Source organism: Salvia hispanica, chromosome 1 (genome assembly GCF_029641045.1).
Source record: "Salvia hispanica isolate PSC_SH4W2 chromosome 1, Shi_PSC_v1, whole genome shotgun sequence".
NCBI lineage: Eukaryota > Viridiplantae > Streptophyta > Magnoliopsida > Lamiales > Lamiaceae > Salvia > Salvia hispanica.
Window position 1 is genome coordinate 32,819,652 of NC_142692.1, and position 24,420 is coordinate 32,844,071.

At 42.5% G+C, this 24,420-nt stretch overlaps 2 pseudogenes; both read right to left on the bottom strand.

Annotated features, from left to right (window-relative positions):
• Positions 1-13,376: 13,376 nt before the first annotated feature.
• Positions 13,377-15,944, bottom strand: LOC148933648 (uncharacterized; annotated as a pseudogene).
• A 4,414-nt stretch (positions 15,945-20,358) lies between these two features.
• LOC125220872 (putative late blight resistance protein homolog R1A-4) lies at positions 20,359-23,056 on the bottom strand (annotated as a pseudogene).
• Between the last annotated feature and the right edge of the window lie 1,364 nt (positions 23,057-24,420).

Consider the following 24,420-nt stretch of genomic DNA (forward strand, 5'->3'; position numbering starts at 1 on the left):
TTTCCATGTTTATTTAATTTTGTATTTTTCGAACTATTTTAATTCCTTGTGGAGTCGGGCGTATTATAAGCCCCGTTCGGATTTTCTTTGTTGATTCTTTCCCGAATGTTTAGGTTACGTCGAATCAACCCTAGGGTCCTTAGTCTATAAATAGGGCTATTTCATTAACTGCATTTTTATGAATGAAATATTTTGCCCACTTGAATGTGCAAACACAAGTTACTCAATCTTAAACTGCCGACGGGAACCCCCGCGTCAGTCAGCAATTCATCTCCGTCGAGCTCTGAGAGCCGCCAGGCTTCGCAATTCTCCACCGGATATAGTTATCGGAACCGTTACGGAGGACGTATGTAACATCTGGTGCTTCCATCCAGTACTCATGGCATAAAAAACGAACAACATTAACGAATCTTCTTCTTGGATCCCTTCTGGCGCTAATGCTATACCGCTGGGCTCGGGTGGGACGTCGCGCAACTCGGGAAAGGTGATTGTTGATCCGGTGACCCAGGGGTTTGAGAAGATGCTGGACCGATTTGACAAATTGGAGTCTAGGCTAGATCGAACTGATCGCCGGGTCGACGATTTGGGGAAACCGGGTGTTCATGATCCTGGACCGCTGCGTCATAAGTGGGATAATGATGATTGGGAATTTGAAGATCAGGAAGAGCATTTTAAGCGAGATTTTGAGATGGAGGGTCGACACCCTACTACTGGGCTGCGAAATCGTTGGGGCCCCGGTCGCGGTCGCCGTGGTGACAACACCGGCCATGGTGATTTTCGTGGCAGAGGGGGTCGTCACAATAACCGTCGGGGACGTCATGACCACCACTACTTGGGCCCTCGCCATAACCGCACACCTTGGGACCCACCGGCAAATCGTCATGAGGAATGGGAAGATGAGAGACAGTTGGATGATCGATACACGACATGGTAGGACCCTCCGCAGCGTCGTAGTCGATTTCATCATCAAAACTTGGATCACCCAAAAGGAGTAGAAATGCGTGCACCTCACTTTGATGGATCTGATGCAACAAATTGGATCTCACGTGTCCAATATTATTTCGATCACATCATGATTCTGGAGGCGGATCGCCTTCATTATGCGGTGATATTATTCGACCCACCTGCTACCGAGTGGATATTTAACTATCGCCGCAAATAATGAATTTGTGTCTTGGCCAGAATTCTTGGAAGATGTGCGGCACAGGTTTGATCCACAAAGCTTCAGGAATTACACGGGTCTCATTGCGGAATTGGTTCAGACGGGTACGGTAGCTGAGTACCATGCCACTTTTGAACGATATCTGAACCGCGTGGAGGATCTTTCGGAGGCGTATCTAATACCAATTTTTATTGCGGGGCTTAAGCAACCAATTCAGGAAAAGGTGGAGCTTCAGGGACCGACAACTCTAGCAGCGGCAATGGCTCTAGCTTTGCGTTTGGCGACGACACAAGAGGAGAGGCAGCATCAGTCCTCTTCTTTTGCTAGGCGTCAATGGTCGGGTCGAGAGAGCCGTTTTCCCGTATCCATAGGCCCAGGAGGTACAGCCGGCACCACACCAATTGAACCGACGGGTCAGCCAGCAGCCTCGGGGTGTCGTTCGCAACCGATTAGGGTGTCCAACGCGGAGAAGTCAGAGAGATCGCGGCGTGGATTATGCTGGCATTGCCCGGAGAAATGGGCGGTGGGCCATGCGTGCAAGGTAAAGTTGTTGTGTTACATGGGAGAAGAGATCGAAGAGGAAGAGGATCTGACAGCAGGGGAACCTACGGCAGATGACGAGGTAATCACAGCTGATCTTTCTCATCTCCATGCCTTAGAGGGTCAGTCACGGTCGATACCATTTCATGTTATTGGTTCGATCGAAGGGAAAGAGGTCCGAGTCCTTATTGACACAGGTGCAACGATGGACTTCCTCCACCCACGCATTGCAGCAGCGCTGCATTTATCTCTTACACCTATTCGACCGTTCCGTGTGTTGGTGGGTAATGGCGCCTCGCTACTTTGCACGCATATTGCCCGTCAAACTAAGCTGAGTATGCAGGGCACATTATTTCTGGTCGACCTCCACATTCTCGAGCACCACGGCCCTGACGTTATTCTGGGAATGACTTGGCTCGAATCATTGGGGAAAGTTTCGGCTAATTTTGTGGAGAAGACATTGGAGTTCTATATGGGAGATCAGCCTGTTTTCTTGAGGGGGATGTCTTTGGGTCTGAAGCAGATTTCTTGTCAAACTCTGGCCCTCATGACCGCCTATTCAGCAGATCATGAACTGTACGAAATTATCCAGTTGGAGGAGCAGGAACCGAGAGCTATAATCGGCACAGAGGACGAATTTCCCCTAGCCATCCCCGAACCAATATTGAGCGTGCTGGAGCAATACCGATCGGTGTTCAATCGTCTCCATGGCATGCCGTCATGACGTAAGTTTGACCACCGAATTCACCTCTTGCCCAACACCAAACCTATTAATGTCCGCCCTTATCGCTATCCATATTTTCAAAAGAATGAGATAGAGTGACAAGTGCGGGACATGCTAGAGCAAGGGATAATACAGCGCAGTCAGAGCCCGTTTTCCTCACCCTTCTTGTTGATTCGGAAGAAAGATGGGACTTTCAGATTTTGTATTGACTACGGGGCCCTCAACACGGCGACGGTGCCTGACCACTTTCCTATTCCCACGGCAGATGAATTGTTTGACAAGCTTGGTGAGGCTAAATTTTTTACGAAGCTATCAGATCAGAATGCACGACGAGGACACCTTTAAAATGGCTTTCCGAACTCACGATGGCCACTTCAAGTTCTTGGTGATGCCGTTCGGCCTAACCAATGCTCCATCCACCTACCAAGCTGCCATGATTAGTATCTTCGAACCGCTTCTCCGGAAATGTGTAATTGTGTTTTTCGATGACATACTGATATATAGTCCTACTCTGGAGTCGCATGGGATTCATATGGCCAGCGTTTTGTCTCTTCTACAGGATCACCAATTTTTTGTGAAAATGTCGAAGTGTTCTTTCGGACCCACACAAAATCGAAGCTATGTCGGTGTGGCCAGTACCGAGGACAGTCAAGCAATTAAGGGGTTTTCTGGGTTTGACAGGATATTATCGCCATTTCATTGCACAGTATGCTATGATCGCAGCACCCCTAACAGATTTATTAAAGAAAGATGCTTTCGTTTGGTCAGAGGGAGCAGCTGATGCTTTTGAGCACTTAAAGACCGCAATGACGACAGCACCAGTTCTCAGGCTGCCCGATTTCGCTCTTCCTTTTTGCATAGAAACGGACGCCTCAGACACAGGTATTGGGGCTGTTCTTCTTCAATTTGATCACCCTCTTGCTTTTTTCAGCAGAAAATTGGACCAAGACGTCGTGTGGCTTCCACATATCATAAAGAATTATACGCAATTGTGGAAGCCGTTCAAAAATGGAGACAATATCTCCTAGGCCGGGAATTTATTATTCGAAGTGACCAAAAGAGTTTGAAGGAATTATTAAATCAAGTGGTGCAAACACCCGACCAACATTTTTATGTCCGGAAATTGTTGGGGTACAAGTTTTAAAGGAAGGGATTTTGCACGCGTGTCGTAGGCGCGTGTTCTTCCTATTCAACAATACTTATATGTTCCCACTTCCCATAATACTATTAATTAGTATGTGGTAAGTCGGATGTCGATCCCACGAGGAACGGTCGTATCCGTTATGTAATTCAACACTTAAGAGTTTGGCGATGCCGTCACGCTTTAATTTAGGAGGGAAAGAAAATTTAACTACGGAAATTAAACCATACTTACGAACAAAGTGGGAACTAGAAAATAAAGTAAAAGGAAAGCAAACAACGAACTTAAGATTAAGCAAATAAACTGGAATGCAGACTGGCCAAGGTAACAAACTGGCCAACTCAGACAATGACGAAAATTAGAACTCTACGGAAATAAAACAGAGCAGCAAAGGGACAAACTGGAATGCATGAGTGTTACTAAGTTCAGAAGCAAAAGGAACTAACTTAAAAGTAAGGAAGAATAAAACTAAAGGAACTCTTAAAGGGAAGCTAGAAAATGCTATAAAAACTAGGAATATGACCCCTAAAAGGTGGTCTAAAAGCTGAAACTGAAATGGAGGCTAAAGTGGCGTGTGAAGTGGTGAAAGTGTGTATTATATCAGATCCTAATTAGTGAAAAGAGAGAGAGAGAGATGGGAAAAGGTGTTGTACTTTGTGTCCCCTAATCCCTATTATCCAATGTGCAAACCCAATGGACAAAACACTCCAACTAATGGTTAAAGAACTTGACTTCTAAAAGGTGATCCTAATTCCCTAATTCCATTCCTGTCACACGCAAGAAATGAGGAAGGAAAAGAAATGGCTGCCACACAATTAATTAAACCTTGGAAACACAAAATCATCAATTAAACCAACCAAAACATGCATAGAAAACATCAAATTAAAAGCTGAAAATTAAAGGCTCAATGAAGAAGATAAAGAAGCTTAACAACACTTAAACATGGTGAAAGAAATGCTGAAAAAACGAGACCAACATGAACCATGCAAAAACATACAAATCGGACCCAACTAAACGGCGGAAATCACGAAATCAACCGGCAATCTTGCACAAACGTTTTTTCCTTCCATTTTCTTCCACAAAATTCGAACACAATTGAGGAAATGAGCTAAGAGAAACTGATTTAAAAGTTTCAAAAGGTGTTTTAACTAATAAGAAAGCAACAAACACTAGAGCTAAATAACAAGCTAAAGCCTAAACATTCAAACAAGAACTAAACTTAAAATATTTTTTGGTGCTTTCTTTTCCTTCAAAATACTTGAACACAAACTGAAAATAAGACTTAGAAGTAATATAAACTCAAGCTAATAACTAAATTATAACAATGAAAACGAAAATTAAATGCACTAAGCAACTAGCTAACAAACACAACTAAACAACAAGAGCAATAAATACACAAGAACTTAGAGCAATAAATACTACTTCAATATGCAGCAAATAAGGCCAACACTCTTAACTATGGAGTTTAGATGCTAGCAAGAGTACAACCAAACCAAGTGCTACAAAAGAGCTAGAGCATTCAAACACTACAAACAAACTACAACTTCACCCCATGGTGAGCAAAAGATGATTCCTGTTCTGAAAATGAAAGAGAGTATTTTCTAGAGAGAGAGTTAGCTAAATTAAAACTAAAGATGATAGATGGAATGTCTTGGTAGTTGGTCCCAAACTTAGTTCAGTATTTTTTTACATCTCTCTCATTTAACAAAAGATATTTCCACTTTCTCATGCCTTAGACGGAGGTGGACACGTGTTGCAAAAGGAAGCAGTCTTGTAATTGTGCTCAAGTGGCTTCATGCATTTTCCCGTTGGGTCTAGCTTGGCCAAGCTAACAGCTTGGGCAGTTTGCCCTTTTTTTGATTTTCTTCAAATTCTTGCACTTTTTGCCTCCTTTTTGCATCACTCCACTACAAATGCCTTTCTACAATGCCTCTGATCCATAAGCTCAATTCCCTGCCAAAATAGCATCTTATCATGCAAATATTCAACTAATAAAGTGCGAAAAGTGATCTAATCCGAGTGACGAAAACTAGCCTATCAAACCTCCTCACACTTGAATCATATTTGTCCCAAGTATGTGGTTGAACTTTTCACTCAATTGCTAGTTTAAGTCACTTGCCTCTTCTTTCAACACACTAATTAAAACAACCTTTCATAGACATGTACAAGACACAAACATAAAACAAGATTCAAACGAAAATATACAAAACTACAAGGGTCAAGCTTATCAAACACAAACCATACTCAACCTCCCCGAAATTCAAGCAAGAATGCAGCCCAACTGATTTTTCTCCTCAAAATATGGTTCATGTTGTCAGTTTTGTCAAGATCGTTAAGCATTACACATAAGTTCAAGTTTCACCCAAGTCACCTCTCAAAGTGTAAAGCGTTTCACTCAAAACTCACCACAAGAACTCAAAAAGATATCACTTAGTCAAAATAGCTCGAAAGGGGCTTTGAGAGGGTTGTAGCGGGGCTTACGGACCTTTTGAATTGCATCAGATGGATCCTAGGGGTCCTAAGCTTGATTTAGAGAGTGAAACCATGCATTTGAAGTGTGTACACACTTAAAAAAATCAAACCAAAGCATGATGAACTTATGATCTTCAAATATAGCTTTGTCGCACATCAACTTTTTCTTCTTGCTTTTTGTGCTCCTTTCTTTTCTGTCCCGTACTTCTTCTTCATCTTCTTATGTTTTCGTTTTCTCTTTCTTTTCCCATTTTTTTCTTTCCTTTTGTCTTGTTCTTGACTCAAGGTTTCTTCTTCTTTTCATCTGCCCCCCCCCTTTTTTTTTGTCTCATACTTTTTTTTTTCTTTTCCTTTTCTTTTCTTGTTCTTCTCCTCTTTTCTGATCTTCTTTTTCTATTTGTTTTTCTGACATTTTCTTGATCTTTTTCTCAAAAGGTTCTCAAGGCAACACCATTCTTCATCTTCAAACGGGATAAGATTCACCACGTTCGGCTTGACTAAGCAAGTGTGTAATATGCATAGTTGGGGTGTGGATGTAGGCATTCATGTGGCTTGGGCAATACATATTCTTGGCTATGAATGAACAAGGCCTAGGCTTCAAAATGGATCACTAGGGATAGCTCATTAGGTAGGATTATCAACAAAATTAAGGCTCAAGTGGCTTATCCTAATGCCCTCTAACGTTTGCCAAAATGACCAAGCGATATCCAAGATTGTGCAAGTCACACACACTCAATAACACTCACAAAAAGATAGTAGAAATTATTATACTTTTAGAAACAAATACTGATAGGGCAGGTACTTCGGTCATCGGTTAGTCGGTTAACCGATGACCGAACCGTTTATCACATTTCTCGGTTAACCGATAACCGAAAAATTCGGTTATCGGTTCGGTTCGGTTCCAAAAGAAAGGTGTCTTTCGGTTATCGGTTCGGTTCGGTTCCAATCGGTTAGAACCGATTGGAACCGATTAGAACCGAATTACACATTTAATATTTATTTTTATTAAGTATATTCTAAATAGGTTGTTTTTATTTTTTAAATTTCTAATACAAAGCACCTACATAATTTTTTCTACAAATTTAAATACCAAAAACTCAATGCAGCGCAAATGGTGGTGGCTAGGATGGGAATTTTTCGTATGCAGATTGATACCTATGAACTGCATATATATATTTTTTTAATAATTCGGTTCCGGTTCGGTTAACCGGAACCGAACCGACCCTATTCGGTTAGGAACCGAACCGAACCGAGGCCAATTCGGTTTCGGTTTCGGTGCTTCAATCTCGGTTACTTTTGTGCTCGGTTAACCGGGTTGTCGGTTCGGTTCTAACCGAACCGACCGAATTACCTGCCCTAAATACTGAGGTTAAACAAATGAGTGGTGCTCTACTTTTCCGTCATACAAACGTCATCCAACAACCCATTATTTGGAAAGAGAACTTTGCAAAACAACTGCATTCAAGCTCGTTTTAAGGGAAGATATTTTGCAAAGCTTATGCATCAAAGCTTGACTAAAAACAATTTTTTTTTTAAAGAAAAACTGACACTTTCTTAACAAACTGATTTTCACAAACTACACGACGAAAAACAACACCACTAATAACAAAATGACCCCCTCCTCATACTTAGACCTTGCTTGCCCTCAAGAAAGTTTGATTGAAGTGTTAGGAAAGAACCCCGCTAACATCACGAAATAGTTACAAACGCCGGCAAGGCCACAACACATGCATCAAGGCCGACAAGGCTACAATATATACAAACAAGGCCGACAAGGCCACAATTACAAAAACATCAAAGTAAACACATACGTCACACAGAACACATATATACACAAATGGAAGAGAGAGTTGGATAGAAATCACCTCCCCCGCCTCTTGCGGGGGGTATGAGCAGAAGCGGCAGCGGCAGGTGGTGGTGGAGCTGATGCTTTTCCCGGGGCTGGTTCTGGAACAGCAGATAGTGCAGGAGCTGGTTGCGGTTGAAGCTGAGCTAGTTGCCCCACAATTAGCATGAGTCTCTCAAGGTCAGCCTTGAGATCCTTTTGGCCTTGAGCTTGAGCGGCCCGGGTCTCCCGTAGCTCTCTTGTAACTTCCTCATGGGCAATTTGTACAACTGTCAATTTATTCTCCAGCTTCTTGAGCCGTTTGTCGGCTGCTTTGTTGTCCTTAGATGATCGAACCTGTCCACCTCCTACACATCTACGAGAAATCATCATATTGGGGGATTCGCCCATAGTGTAGAACCGAGGGCCATCCCCAAGGATGTGAATCAAACCCGCATCCCTTAAAAACTCCAAATTGAATTTCTTTGGTAGAGGAACTTGGGGATTGGCTGCCATGGGGGATGGGGAATCACCAAAATCAAAATTATCATGAATGAATTTTTCAAGGAAATGACACAAAGTGAAGTGCCGAGAGGGACGCCGGCTGACTGCATTGATTTGATAAGCTACCCAAAAGCCTAGATGCACACGCACACCTCTCACTATACACCAAATGAAATAAAGTGTAGGTGCCGGAATCCGAGAATATGCGGTAGACATTCCTATGAGGTTTGTGACTAGGAATGTTTGACACAAACGTAGGACGGGGTCTAGGATGTCTTGCCCAAAGGCGCGTGCATAGTGGTAAGTCCCTTTCCTTCCTGTGATCTTCACCCACGCCTCATTTAGGTCAACCTCAATGTCTTTCCCAGGTAGCCCACACTCTAGCCCAGTAGCTTCACCATTTATAATTTCTCTCATAGAATACAAACCTAAACGCACACTCCACTCGTGAAGACTCATGTTATAGTGAATGTTAAAAAGCCTAAAGTGCACGCTAGGTGTGAACAAATCAGTGGTCACCTCAAACCGATAAGTGGTGAAAAACTCATCCACAAGTGCGCTTGGTAAGTTGTGTGACTCCAAAAATAATAACCAAGTAAACCCTCCCATTTCCATATACTCAACAAATTCATCATGCACCTGTAATTCATCAAGGGTTTCGAAATCTACCGTACGGCCAGATTTGTAGAATTTGAGGGTTTTATCCCGCTTGTCGTAGTTGTCCGCCAGCTTGGGATCATCAAAGTCAGTGAGAGATCCCGCATTTTCCATGTTGAACTCCACGAAGAACTTGTCAAAGCGATCTGGCAGGTCGGGGGTGCAATTTCAGGAGGCCGAAGGTGCTCCTCCTCCTCAGAGCTGGATGAGCTATCAGCGGATGAACTCCCTTCAATGTCACTGTCCGGGGGGGTGCGTATCACTGGTCCGCGTGGTCGGGGCTTTAGTCCTGTCCTTTGGGCAGCCTTCTTCCTTTTTGGTTTGGCAGGCTGCTTTCCTTTTCGTTTCTGCTCTCTTTCGACAGTCTCGTCCCCCAGAAAACCATCCATTTCCTCCAAGGAAGGATCCCCACCCTCGTGTTGCTTCTCCTGTGCTCCAGCAATTTCATTGGGTGATGGCTGCGATTGATTTTCTTCTTCTTCGGGCTCACTTGCAGTCTGCCCGTCCTCTGGCACTCTATTCATGTCGAGGCTGGCAGGTTGTTTGGAACTCTTGGCTTGGGCTCTTCCTTTCGGCATTTCTGCAGCTTTGGATGTGGATTTGGTCCGCGCCTTAATCTTTCGCAAATCAGCCGCCAAGAGTGCAGCGGCTTTGATGAGGATTTCATCTATGGAAATAGTAGTCGATTCCGAAGGTGGCGGTGGTGCAGCATCAAGTTTATACTCATTAATCACCTTCATCACAGCGTCATCTTCTCCCGGCTCTTGAAGGATAGATTCTGCCGGAATCTCAACCGTGGCTTTTGCCTGAGTGGCAGTGGTGGTCTCAGCCCTCCTTGCTGTGGCGGTGCGCCGCGTGATGGGTGCTTCCTCCGGCAATTTGGGTTTGAGGTTGGGCTTCACCAGAGGTTTCATGGGTGCCTTCTTCGCCGGTTCATCAGAGGGAGACGGGCTGTCCGGCGGTGGTGCATCTGTTCTACGAGCAGCTGCTTCCTCCGGCGTCCTCTTGAATCGCCGGGGCGGCATGGTGAACGACGGTCAGTGTCGTGGCGGGAATTTGAAGAGACACTTTAAATCACACAAAACAAATGGGCCGTCTCTTTTTCTTTCAAAGTGATTCAAATGGGCCCACTTTTCCTAACTTAAATTTGAGCACAGCCCCTAACATTTATATTAGTACAGCACGTAAAAAAAAAAACTCACACATAAGCCTACTACAAATATTTCAACAGCGAAGATAATCAATTTTTTTTTTCTTTTCATAATAAAAATTTTTCTTTAGTTTTTTGTTTTTTTTTTCAACAAAAAACTTTAAAAAAAAGTAAAAACAAATATTTACATGAAAAGTTTTATCACCCTAATTCGAAATCCGAGGCATATACAATGGAATTTCTTCCACCGTATATGCTTCCGAAGGCTCCAAAAAGATTTTTAATCTATGAACATTCACAACAAAGGGTAGAGAATTAGAGTCAACTCCCTGAATTTCGATGGCTCCATTTGGATGAATTGCTCGGATGATGTAAGGACCGGTCCACTTGGATTTTAATTTTCCCGGCATGATTTTGAGCTTTGATTGGAATAGGAGAACTTTTTGCCCAACTCCAAACGACTTTCCCCTCAAATTTTTGTCATGCCATAGCTTGGTCTTTTCTTTGTACCACATCGCGGCATCATATGCTTCAAGGCGAAATTCCTCAAGCTCTTGGAGTTGGAGCTTCCTCTCCTCCTCACACTTTCCCGGTTCCATACTCATCTTTTGAATGGCCCAATAAGCGCGATGCTCAATCTCAACGGGAAGGTGACACATTTTGCCAAAAATGAGGCGATACGGCGACATCCCAATTGGCGTCTTGTATGCCGTGCGGTAAGCCCATAGTGCATCATCTAGTCTCGCACTCCAATCCTTCCTTGAAGGATTCACCGTCCTCTCTAACACATGCTTGATCTCCCGATTGGAGATCTCGGCTTGCCCGTTGGATTGTGGATGATACGGGGTGGATAAGCGATGATGCACACCATATTTCTTCATCAAAGCATCAATTGTGCGATTGCAAAAATGTGTACCTTGATCGCTTATGACGGCCTTTGGTACCCCATAACGGCTAAAAATGGTAGACTTGAGGAAAGAAGCTACCTCTCGTGAGTCATTAGTCCTTGTAGCCTTTGCTTCAACCCACTTGGAGACGTAATCGACGGCCACCAAGATATATGAATTCCCGAATGAGCTCGGAAAAGGCCCCTGAAATCCATCCCCCACACATCAAAAATCTCACAAACAATAATGGGGTTTTGGGGCATCTCATCTCTAACCGAAAGTCCTCCCATAAATTGGCAACGAGGGCATCTTTTGCAAAATTCATAAGCATCACGATGGAGCATCGGCCAAAAGAATCCACTATCCAACACCTTCCTCGCTGTCCTCTTTGGTCCAAAGTGTCCCCCGCATGCTAATGAATGACAATGCAGTAGGATATCTTCTTGATCGAGCTCGGGGATGCACCGTCGAATCACTTGGTCGGCTCCCACTCGCCAAAGGTATGGATCATCCCAAAAATAGTATTTGCTTTCGCTACGGATCTTCATTCTTTGAGCTTTGGTGATGATCAGTGAAGAAGGCAGATCTCCAGTGGTAAGATAATTCACGATGTCACCGAACCAAGGCTCTTTGTTCTCTGCTGGTTTTCCCAGCATCCAGACTGCCCAGTTTAACGAACTGGGCAGTGTACAGGTGTTCCTCCGTAAATGCATCGTCGACCGGATCATGAATTCCATCTTTCACTATTCGACTCAAATGATCAGCCACTTTGTTTTCAGCCCCTTTTTTCTCTCTTACCTCCCAATCAAACTCTTGAAGTAGTAACACCCATCGAATCAACCGCGGTTTGGCTTCCTTTTTTGACAAAAGATATTTGAGAGCGGCGTGATCGGTGTATACAATGATCTTTGACCCAAGGAGGTATGGTCTAAATTTCTCAAACGCATAGACCACTGCCAAGAGCTCTTTCTCGGTGGTATCATAATTACCTTGAGCTTGATTCAAGGTTTTTGAAGCATAGTATATCACGTGACTTTCCTTCCCTACACGTTGGCCGAGCACGGCACCAACGGCTTGATCACTTGCATCACACATGATCTCAAAAGGGATGCTCCAATCCGGGCCTCTAATCACGGGTGTCGAGACTAACTTGTCTTTTAAAGCTTGAAATGCCCACTTACATTCATCATCAAACTCGAATTCCACATCATTTTGTAGGAGGCGTGTCAATGGTCGAGCTATCTTAGCAAAATCCTTAATAAATCTCCTATAAAATCCGGCATGACCAAGGAAGCCGCGTATCTGCTTTTGATTTGTGGGATAAGGTAGTTGGGCAATGACATCCACCTTCGCTTTGTCGACTTCAATTCCTCTTCCAGATACAACATGGCCGAGAACTATCCCCTCTTCTACCATGAAATGGCACTTTTCAAAATTCAACACAAGGCTCTTCTTTTCACATCGTGCAAGTACAAGTCGAGGTTGCTCAAACATTTCTCAAAGGAGTCCCCATATACGGTGAAGTCATCCATAAAAATCTCAATGCACTCCTCAATAAGGTCGGAGAATATGCTCATCATGCACCTTTGAAAGGTTCCGGGTGCATTGCATAATCCGAATGGCATGCGCCGATATGCATAAGTGCCAAAGGGACAAGTGAAGGTCGTCTTCTCTTGATCATCGGGGTTGACAAATATTTGGAAATAGCCGCTGTACCCATCAAGGAAGGAAAAGTACTTTTTGCCGGTCAATCTCTCGAGCATTTGGTCGATGAAAGGAAGTGGGAAATGATCCTTTCGTGTGGCTTCATTTAATCTCCGATAGTCAATACACATGCGCCACCCCGTCACCAACCTTGTGGGGACCAACTCATTATTTGCATTCTCCACAACTTGAATTCCGGACTTCTTCGGCACCATGTGGATGGGGCTGACCCACTTGCTATCGGGAATAGGATAAATGATCCCTATTGACAATAGCTTGAGAACTTCCTTCAATACAACTTCCCTCATATTCGGGTTCAAATTTCTTTGCGGGTCACGGTGTGGCTTGGCATTTTCCTCCAAATTGATGTAGTGCATACAAACATCGGGACTAATACTCGTGATATCAGCCAATGTCCACCCAATTGCTTTCTTGTGCCCCTTCAACAACTTGATCAACCTCTGTTCTTAGCCCTTCTCCAATCCACTGTTGATTATAACGGGAAGAGTATCATTTTCCCCCAGGTATACATACTTGAGGTTGGCAGGCAGCGACTTCAATTCCAATTTCGGTGGTCTAACTTCCGATGGCACCAATTCCTCCTCTGCCCTCAGACTAGGCAGGTTGCTCTGACTGGCAGTTCGTCTGGACTGGGTAAGTTGCTGGCAGACTTTGCATGCTCCAATTTGTTGCACCACTTCATGATGGTTGCCTCTATCTCCTCATCAGTCAATCCTTGTGAGCTAAATAACTCACTCATACCGTTTTCCTCCAACTCGGCTTGCTCTTCAATGGTAGATATAGGGTACCTATCCTGCAAAAACTCGGCCTCAAGGTAATCTTGGACCATCGGGTCAATAATATCAAGAGAATTTGCATTCTCAACATCCAAGGGTCTCTTCATAGCATCATCAATACCAAATGTATATTTTTCACCATGATAGTCCAAACAAATAGTACCCTCAAACACATTGATCATGCTCTTAGCAGTTCGCAAAAATGGTCTTCCTAACAACACACCATTAGATTCCCTAGACATCATATCATTCATTCTAATCACATAAAAGTCAGTGGGATATTGAAATTCATGCACTTTCACAATAACATTTTCAAGCACACCCTCGGGACAAATGCAAGACCTATCGGCTAGTTGAATCACAATCTTTGTCTCGGACATTTCAACTCCAACCAAGCGATTATAAATAGACAAAGGCATAACATTTATAGAAGCACCAAGGTCACACATTGCATGTGGGATATGAACATCACCAATAGTAATCGGAAGTGAAAACATACCCGGGTCCTTGCATTTTGATGGAAGATGATTTTGGATGACGGCGGACACTTTCTCACCTACCACGATCTTCCCATCCGCCTTTGATTTCCCGGAAATGCAGTCCTTGATGAATTTGCTGACCGAGGGAAGTTTCAATGCCTCCATGAATGGTATGCTGACCTCCAACTTGCTTAAAATAGCCATGAAATCCATCGGGTCCTCCTTCCTTGCCTTTTGTGCAAATCGCCCCGGAAAAGGAGGTTGGAGCACCTCTTTCTCTACACCACTAAAATCATCCTCTGGTCTCAAAGGTATGGGTGTAGGCCCATCAGGTTGAATGATGATGTTTACTTCGATCTCTTCATCGCTATCCTCTACCTGTTCAAACTGGGCAGTTTCCTGACTTGGGCAGTGTGCAGTGTTGGGCAACCTGGCCCCGGCCTCCTGTTCCAATGTTTCCCCTGGTCCGTTGTTTGAGTTATTGTTGAATGAAGCTTTCAACTCTTTCCCGGACCTAAGGGTAATCTGATAGAGGGTCTCCTTCCTTGGTGGTTGCACTTGAGCCGGAATTCCTCCACCATTCCCACGTATCTCATTGATGGAAGTCGCCAATTGTGTCATTTGGCGTGCAAGATGATCAAGACTAATCTTTTGCTCCCGTTGTGCATCTTGTAGCTTGTGAACCACATCATTGTTGGCTTGCAAGTTGTTTTGCATGAATTGTTGGGACGAGGTCAAGTCTCCCATCATTTCTTCCAAGGATTTAGGTGGCTTTGGAGCATGATTCGGTTGATTTTGGCCTTGGTTTTGCTGCTGAAAACCAGGTGGAGGTCCTCTTTGATGGGGCGGCCTATAAGCATGATTTCCTCCTTGATTTGGTCCTTGTGGAGCTTGGTAATGTGCTTGTGGTGGTGGCCCTTGATTTTGTTGGTTCGGGTCAGTCCATTTAAAATTGGGATGCTCACGTCATCCGGGATTATATGTAGGTGCATATGGATCTCTCTTTTGGCCTCGATGTTGCCAATCCCCCGCGGCATTCACTTGGGCCATAGGCTGCCCTTCCTCGACTCGGCAATAGGGTGTGGTATGATCCCCTTTTCCACACACTCCACAAACAATCTCGGGCTTTGGTGCTTGCCCAACCTTTTCCACTACCATTGTGAGAAGCTTCTCCAACTTTCCTATCTTGGCATCAAGCTTGACCTCAAGGTCAGCAGTGTTAGCACTCACAAATGCTCCTCTTCTTATTGTTCTCATTTGTGGATCCTCATATTCTCGTGTCACATCCACAAGACGTTGAATGAGATTCCTCGCCTCACTAACTCTTTGCATCGTGAAACCCCCTCCACTTGATGAATTCACAAGATGCTTGTTCTCAAAGGTCATTCCTTGGTAGAAGTATTGCAGCAAATCTCCTTCTGAGAACTTGTGATTGGGGCAAGACTCAACCAATCTCTTGAAACGGCTCCAATATGCACTCAATGATTCATCATATTCTTGTCGTACACTTGTGATTTCCATCTTGATGGAATTGGTCTTTGTGGAAGGGAAGAAGTGTTCCAAGAATGTCTTCTTCATGTCGGCCCATGAGGTGATAGAATCAGGTGGTAATCCTCCAAACCAAGCATTCGCCTCTCCTGATAATGTGAAGGGGAGGGCAAATAATCGAAATATATCCTCTGAAACTCCTTGCGGCCTCTTTTGAATGCTACATAAGCGAGTGAACTCACTCAAGAAGTTGTAGGGGTCCTCCCCGGCTTTCCCGTAAAACTTCGGCAACACATTGAGCAATGGAATCTTAATCTCAATGTTTGGAGTTCCATCGGGCAACTTGATCGGGCTGTTTGGATCATCGGCTACATGACTAGTAAGGTCACATATCCTTGGATCTGGATCTATCATCTCCATAATGGTGTAGCACTCTCAGTGTCTGTGCCCAACTCGGTTTCTGCGTCGGTATCTTCCAAACCCTCTGACTCCACAAACTGGACAGTCTGCTGAACTGGGTAAGTCGATGAACTGCCCAGGCTAGAGAACTCAGTTTCAGCTTGTTTTCTCAAACGTTCTTCCTTGCGCAGCCTCTTCGTCGTCTTCTCGATCTCAATATCGAACAGCAGCCTTGGGGAAGAGGACCTGCTCATAAACTAAAAATAAAAAAAATAAAAAAAAACAACAAAAAAAAAACAAGTCAAAAACTATATACAATAAGTGTAGAAAAACATAACAAGACAACAACACCGTTCCCCGGCAACGGCGCCATTTGAAAGGAAGGGATTTTGCACGCGTGTCGTAGGCGCGTGTTCTTCCTATTCAACAATACTTATACGTTCCCACTTCCCATAATACTATTAATTAGTATGTGGTAAGTCGGATGTCGATCCCATGAGGAACGGTCGTATCCGTTATGTAATTCAACACTTAAGAGTTTGGCGATGCAGCCACGCTTTAATTTAGGAGGGAAAGAAAATTTTAACTACGGAAATTAAACCATACTTACGAACAAAGTGGGAACTAGAAAATAAAGTAAAAGGAAAGAAACAACGAACTTAAGATTAAGCAAATAAACTGGAATGCAGACTGGCCAAGGTAACAAACTGGTCAACTCAGACAATGACGAAAATTAGAACTCTACGAAAATAAAACAGAGCAGCAAAGGGACAAATTGGAATCCATGAGTGTTACTAAGTTCAGAAACAAAAGGAACTAAGTTAAAAGTAAGGAAGAATAAAACTAAAGGAACTCCTAAAGGGAAGCTAGAAAATGCTATAAAAACTAGGAATATGACCCCTAAAAGATGGTCTAAAAGCTAAAACTGAAATGGAGGCTAAAGTGGCGTGTGAAGTGGTGAAAGAGTGTATTAAATCAGATCCTAATTAGTGACAAGAGAGAGAGAGAGAGATGGGAAAAGGTGTTGTACTTTGTGTCCCCTAATCCCTATTATCCAATGTGCAAACCCAATGGACAAAACACTCCAACTAATGGTTAAAGAACTTGACTTCTAAAAGGTGATCCTAATTCCCTAATTCCATTCCTGTCACACGCAAGAAATGAAGAAGGAAAAGAAATAGCTGCCACACAATTAATTAAACCTTGGAAACACAAAATCATCAATTAAACCAACCAAAACATGCATAGAAAACATCAAATTAAAAGCTGAAAATTAAAGGCTCAATGAAGAAGATAAAGAAGCTTAACAACACTTAAACATGGTGAAAGAAATGCTGAAAAAACGAGACCAACATGAACCATGCAAAAACATACAAATCGGACCCAACTAAACGGCGGAAATCACGAAATCAACCGGCAATCTTGCACAAACGTTTTTTCCTTCCATTTTCTTCCACAAAATTCGAACACAATTGAGGAAATGAGCTAAGAGAAACTGATTTAAAAGTTTCAAAAGGTGTTTTAACTAATAAGAAAGCAACAAACACTAGAGCTAAATAACAAGCTAAAGCCTAAACATTCAAACAAGAACTAAACTTAAAATATTTTTTGGTGCTTTCTTTTCCTTCAAAATACTTGAACACAAACTGAAAATAAGACTTAGAAGTAATATAAACTCAAGCTAATAACTAAATTATAACAATGAAAACGAAAATTAAATGCACTAAGCAACTAGCTAACAAACACAACTAAACAACAAGAACAATAAATACACAAGAACTTAGAGCAATAAATACTACTTCAATATGCAGCAAATAAGGCCAACACTCTTAACTATGGAGTTTAGATGCTAGCAAGAGTACAACCAAACCAAGTGCTACAAAAGAGCTAGAGCATTCAAACACTACAAACAAACTACAACTTCACCCCATGGTGAGCAAAAGATGATTCCTGTTCTGAAAATGAAAGAGAGTATTTTCTAGAGAGAGAGTTAGCTAAATTAAAACTAAAGATGATAGATGGAATGTCTTGGTAGTTGGTCCCAAACTTAGTTAAGTATTTTTTTACATCTCTCTCATTTAACAAAAGATATTTCCACTTTCTCATGCCTTAGACGGAGGTGGACACGTGTTGCAAAAGGAAGCAGTCTTGTAATTGTGCTCAAGTGGCACCATGCATTTTCCCGTCGGGTCTAGCTTGGCCAAGCTGACAGCTTAGGCAGTTTGCCCTTTTTCTTTTTTTCTTCAAATTCTTGCACTTTTTGCCTCCTTTTTGCATCACTCCACTACAAATGCCTTTCTACAATGCCTCTGATCCATAAGCTCAATTCCCTGCCAAAATAGCATATTATCATGCAAATATTCAACTAATAAGTGCGAAAAGTGATCTAATCCGAGTGACGAAAACTAGCCTATCAAAGTTCAAGATCGAGTATAAACGGGGTGCCTCAAATAGAGCGGCGGATGCGTTATCGCGAAGAGAGGGGGAGGATCCTACGGGCGTTATCTCCAGCCCACACAGCGCTGAGGTATATGACCGAGTAACACAGGAAGAAGCTTCAATTTTTGTGACTGTGGCTCGCCCATTGCCGCAAGTGCTGGACCTCATTCGGAATGAAACGTCATCGCTACCCGATCTGGTGGACCTCACACGCCAGATTAAACAGGGCGAAGCACCACCACGGCTTTCGTGGGTGGATGGTTTGCTTTATTGGGATCGCCGTGTGTTGTTAAGTGAAAATTCAGAGGCGAAGCGACCATTGCTCATCGAGCATCACTGCTCCCCTGCGGCTGGACACCCGGGACATGAGCGTACATTCCGTCTTTTGGCAGCAGCATTTTTTTGGCCTAAGATGCGCAAGGATGTGAAACTCTTTGTGGATGAGTGTGTGGTTTGTCAAACAACTAAATATTCAACACAAAAGCCTGCAGGTTTACTGCAGCCTCTTCCGGTTCCTTCGCAGGTGTGGGAGGATGTATCTACGGACTTTGTTACCGTATTGCCACAATCCCGGGGATATACGACCATAATGGTGGTCGTTGATCGTTTGTCAAAGTATGCTCACTTCGCACCGTTGCCTACACGATTTGATGCGATGCGTATTGCTCAATTATTTGTTAATACTGTTGTGCGGCATCATGGGTTTCCCAAAACGCTGGTTTCTGATCGAGACACGATGTTTTTGAACGCCATGTGGGAAGAGATTATGAGGTTGAGTGGCACTAAGCTTAACTCACTACTGCTTACCATGACGGAGGTGCGAAATAGAGGGTTGAAGCAGTACCTACGAGCTTTCACAGCAGATAAGCCGTCGAAGTGGGCGAATTTCTTACCATGGGCTGAATTGGCACTCAATTGTCACCATCACGCAGCGCTTGGTACGTCGCCATATCGAGATCTGTATGGCCGAGAACCACCATCATTGGTGGTAGCGCTTCCATCCTCAAAGACGCCGCCGAAGGTTGCAGACATGATTCGCCAACGTGGGGAGCTTTTGATTGAACTTCGGCGCAATCTGGAACGTGCTCGCCAGAGGATGACAGCGACGGCCAATCGTCACCGACGGAATGTTAAGTTTGAGGTGGGTGATCTTGTGTGGCTGAAATTACAGCCATATCGTCAACACTCTGTCGCCGCGAAGCCGCTATCCGCAAAATTGAGTAAGAGATTTTATGGTCCATTTGAAGTACTAGAGCGGGTGGGCCAGGTTGCTTATCGACTACGTCTACCGGAAGGGAGCCGTATTCATAGTGTGTTTCATGTAAGTTTGTTGAAGGAATTTGTTGCAGGGGATGAACCGTTGGAGGGAGTCCAATTACCGGAGAACTTCATCGGCGATCGTCCAGTAGTCAGGCCTGTGGCTATTGTGGATTCCAAAGTATTGTGGCATAAAGGGGAACCAACTCAGCATGTTATGGTTCGATGGTCAGATGGTTCTGAATCAGCGACTTGGGAGCCAGCTGACCCTTTACAACAGTGTTTTCCGGATCTTTTCCTTGAGGACAAGGAAGGCTTTAACGAGGGGGGAGTTGTTAGGAACACAACTTACATACCAGAGAGCAGCTCAACGGCGGAGAGAGAGGACGTAAGTATTGATAAGGAGCAGAGTCCAAATGCAGAGGAAGAAGCACCGCCCGACGCAAGCAAGCAGATGGGGCAAGGAGACAAGACGAATGAGCCATCAGATTGAGAATTGAAGCCACGGAAGAACATCAAACAGCCAGAGAAGTATCGCGACTTCGTCGCCAAATAGATGCAGCAAACTATTTTAGTATTTGTTTCCATGTTTATTTAATTTTGTATTTTTCGAACTATTTTAATTCCTTGTGGAGTCGGGCGTATTATAAGCCCCGTTCGGGTTTCCTTTGTTGATTCTTTCCCGAATGTTTAGGTTACGTCGAATCAACCCTAGGGTCCTTAGTCTATAAATAGGGCTATTTCATTATCTGCATTTTTATGAATGAAATATTTTGCCCACTTGAACGTGCAAACATAAGTTACTCAATCTTAAACTGTCGACGGGAACCCCCCGCATCAGTCAGCAATTCATCTCCGTCGAGCTCTGAGAGCCGCCGGGCTTCGCAATTCTTCACCGGATATAGTTATCGGAACCGTTACGGAGGACTTCTGTAACAATTTGATTCATCAATAAGCAGATGTATCAAATTACGAAATTCCCCCGTCATTGATTCCCCAATGTTCCACGTCAATGGTTCCCCAATGTTCCCCGTAGCAAGCATATTTCTTTAGTTTCAGCACTTGAAGATTAGGCAACGAACCAACAATCGTCATATGACTCCAAGAAATCCACCTGCCACTCAGTTCTAACTCTTTCAGCGACCGAGGAAAAACAAAATTCGGACGAGGCACAAATGAACTATGCTTCTCCAATTTCAGCTTCTCAAGTCGAACCAAATTTATAAGATAGTCAACATGATAGCTTGCATCAAACTTCTCTTCAGAGTAGAATATTCCCAACTTATTTATATTTGGGATCATTTCCACCATCCCTCCACTACATACAAAATTTGTTGCAAAAGAAAGTGTGTGTAAACTTTTTAGAGGAAGAGTTACTCTTTTAGGAAGGAGTAAAGGACGGAATGAGAAGGTGATAAGATGTCTCAAGTGCCTTAGCTTCCAAATCTCCACTGGCAAATGAACCCCATCTCTATAAATTATTAAAGTCTGCAGATTCCGAAGCTTTGCTATAGCTGGAGGGACAATACTATCGGGAATGTTGAAAGCAAGGTAAGTGAGATTAATCAATTCAAAAACTTGACCTAGTTCCCAATACGAACGATCATCTCTACGTAAAACATGAAGGACCCTAAGTGAAGTAAAGTTTTGTACAGAGCATTTAGGCCTATACCCTCTTTGCGGGATGCATATGATAGAAGTGGTACATGAGCTATGCGTAGAGTTTCTAAGACGTAGATCATGCCAACTAACACTTATGCGTGGATGATTTTGGAGGACTTGTGGAAGAAAATATTTTCTGAAGATAGGAGTAGGGAAGTAGTCCATAACATGAAGAAGGAACTTCTCTTCTCCGGCCTGTCTCACACAAAAGTCCTGTACCATACTATGCAGCCTGCAACTTTTAATTTTGCCATCAATTTTCCGGCGGCTACTGATCAAAACTAGACTTTGCTTGATCAGATCCTCCAAGCACTTCTCCGCAACCATTTCTGCGCTTATAGATTCATTTCCACATTCTATAAAGCACTCAGCAATCCAAAGTTTGATGAGTTCAGAGGCATGGATCTCATAATCACAAGGGAAGGCTGCCATATACAAGAAACACGGCCTCAAATATGGAGGAAAGTGGTTGTAACTCAAAGATAATATTGATCCCAACTGCCCATCATTTCCCTCAATTTGTTTCCACGAGTCTGGAGTTCTAGGAATCGTGGATAAAAGTCTTGCCACAGTAACAATTGAGAGGGGCAGATCCTCCACATCCTTTTACTATTTTTCCCCCAACACTTTGTAGCTCAAGAGGGCAATCTTGATCTCCGAAAACCTTGTGATTGAACAGACGCCAACTTTGTTCGTCATCCAAGAAGCGTATCATATGAATGCTCTGCGGAGTGGCAGAATAAGTCGCCACATCCATTAGCCTTGTAGTTAATATGACCCGGCTTCCATTATTATCATGAGGAATTAGGCTCTCTACGCGTTCCCAAGCTTTTGCACTCTACATGTCATCCATTACTATGAGATACCTCCTCCCTGCTAAGATTTTGTAAATTGCAATCTTCTCTGCTTCGATTACTTTCATTAAAGCTCTTCCAACTCGATCTACTTTTCGTTTAAGTGAAGCTAGTAATTGTGAGAGAATACTTGTTGTACTATAATCTTGTGATACTGTGACCCAAGCTTGAATATCAAAATGGAATTTCATAAGTGGATCATGATAAATATATTTAGCAAGTTCGGACTTACCAATTCCTGCCATTCCAACAATAGGGAGGACTCTTCGTCCGCTATGACCAATGAGACATCTGTACCATATCATCATCAAAACCAACCACAACATCTTTGTTTGTAGGTGCAACTCCAACCACACCATATATGCTCGTGGGAGGAGGTATTGATGGTGAATCACTCGGAGGTGACCTTTTTCTCCCAGCTGACTTTAATCTTCCCCATAATCTCCTCAACCAGTTTGAAATTCTAACAATCAGCTCCGTAGCAATCATCAGATCTTCAACTCCACTTTTGAGTGCAGAACTTGATGATGAACTGACAGCAGGAGAATCGCTCGGTTTGCGTACATGTACATCGTTGCTCTTGCGGTTATCAAATACATATTCAACAGTTGACTCGAGCCTTTTAGCCACTTGCTACAAGTGTTCTGAAACTGAAACTCTGTCATATGGTTTTATGGATCTCTGATTTGATAGATACTCTGATGAGAAAAGATATTGAATAACCCCTTCAGTTGCAATTGCTACCTCCCTCATTGTTTCCTTTTCCGGACAATGTTTGAGACTTAACTGCAACGCAACAGCTTTGTCGTGGATAGATACAATTTGTTGTTTAACACTACGAGTGGTGACATCATCGTGGTGTTGAAGTATTTGGAGTAAGGTTTGTTGCAGCGAATCCACAGCTTCATACGCCATAGCAGGTGTGCGCCAACAATTTCACATACTAAATGCTAGATTTTGATACAAAAACAACCAAGATGCATCGGGTCAAATGAAAAAATAAATATTGAAAGGTCAGATATTTTTGGGATATCCCAAAGGTCGTCGCAGAGATCAAGTCATAAATCTATACATCAAGTTTTGGAATATTTTGAATTATATTTTATATTATGGATGTAAATGCAATTAAATTTTTTTTACTAAATTACATTCAACTTTATTTGTAATTGTCATAATTATATTAATACTATTACTCATATCTTAGGAATTATGTATTAAACTAAGGTATGAAACGCCACATTTATTCAATGTATTGAAATATAGTATTAATACAAATAGTCAAATGACATAAATTTCTGCAAATGTAACGTTGCTTTAAATTAATTATTTAGTTTTTAAACTTATTATTCATATTTAAAGGTGCAAATTAATAGACTTTAATTTGGAGAAGTTAAATCATCTCATGATTATCTTTTACTTATAAATATGGCGTTTGAAGGAATACTTATACACACATTCCGCTTTATATTACATAACTCAAGTTTGATATTTAATTCATATCATAGGAAGAAAAGTCGACATCATAGAACCATTCCACATTCCACACCTTGCTCAGTAAACTAGAGTCTTCCACAAATTATTTGGTAATCAATGTTCGTTGTATTCACGTTTATGAAGCTACTGCTCATAGAGCCAAACAATATCCTCAGTTTACAATGTATTTTTCATTACAGTGTGGTATGTTGTTTAATGCGTTGTTTTCAGTTTCTATGCAAATTATATAAAATCATTAATTGTGGACTATTTTTTTTTTTCCCTCAGGGCATTAGTATTCAAGCAACTTTTCCGTGAAGTTTACACACAAGGTTTGGTGCAATGCTTAAGGAAGTGAGGCTTATTAGTACAAATTCAGGTTTACTATTTGTTGTATTTTCATTGCGGTTGTGTGTTTTGTTTTTATTTCACTTTTCTCGATGACAAATTGTATCATAGAATGAGGTATAGGGGCATGCTGTGGACGAAGATCGATGATGTGATGAGATTTTTGTGTAGCGTCACCGTTGGCATACTCATATCCAAACATATCAGGGATTAATCTTTTTCAATATTAATATTATTATTAGTCTTGATTCATTGTAAATTAGATATATTCATGGTGATGAACTACATCACTTCCCTATATTATTGTCCTTTTAGTTTAATCTTCTTCAATATTTATATTATTATTAGTTTGATTAATTGTAATTTATTCTTTTCGTTATAAGGATCAGCTATTAGACTATTCAATAAGTTTAAGCTTTCCCATATTATTGGTCCTTGTAACCCTCACTAATTTGTTT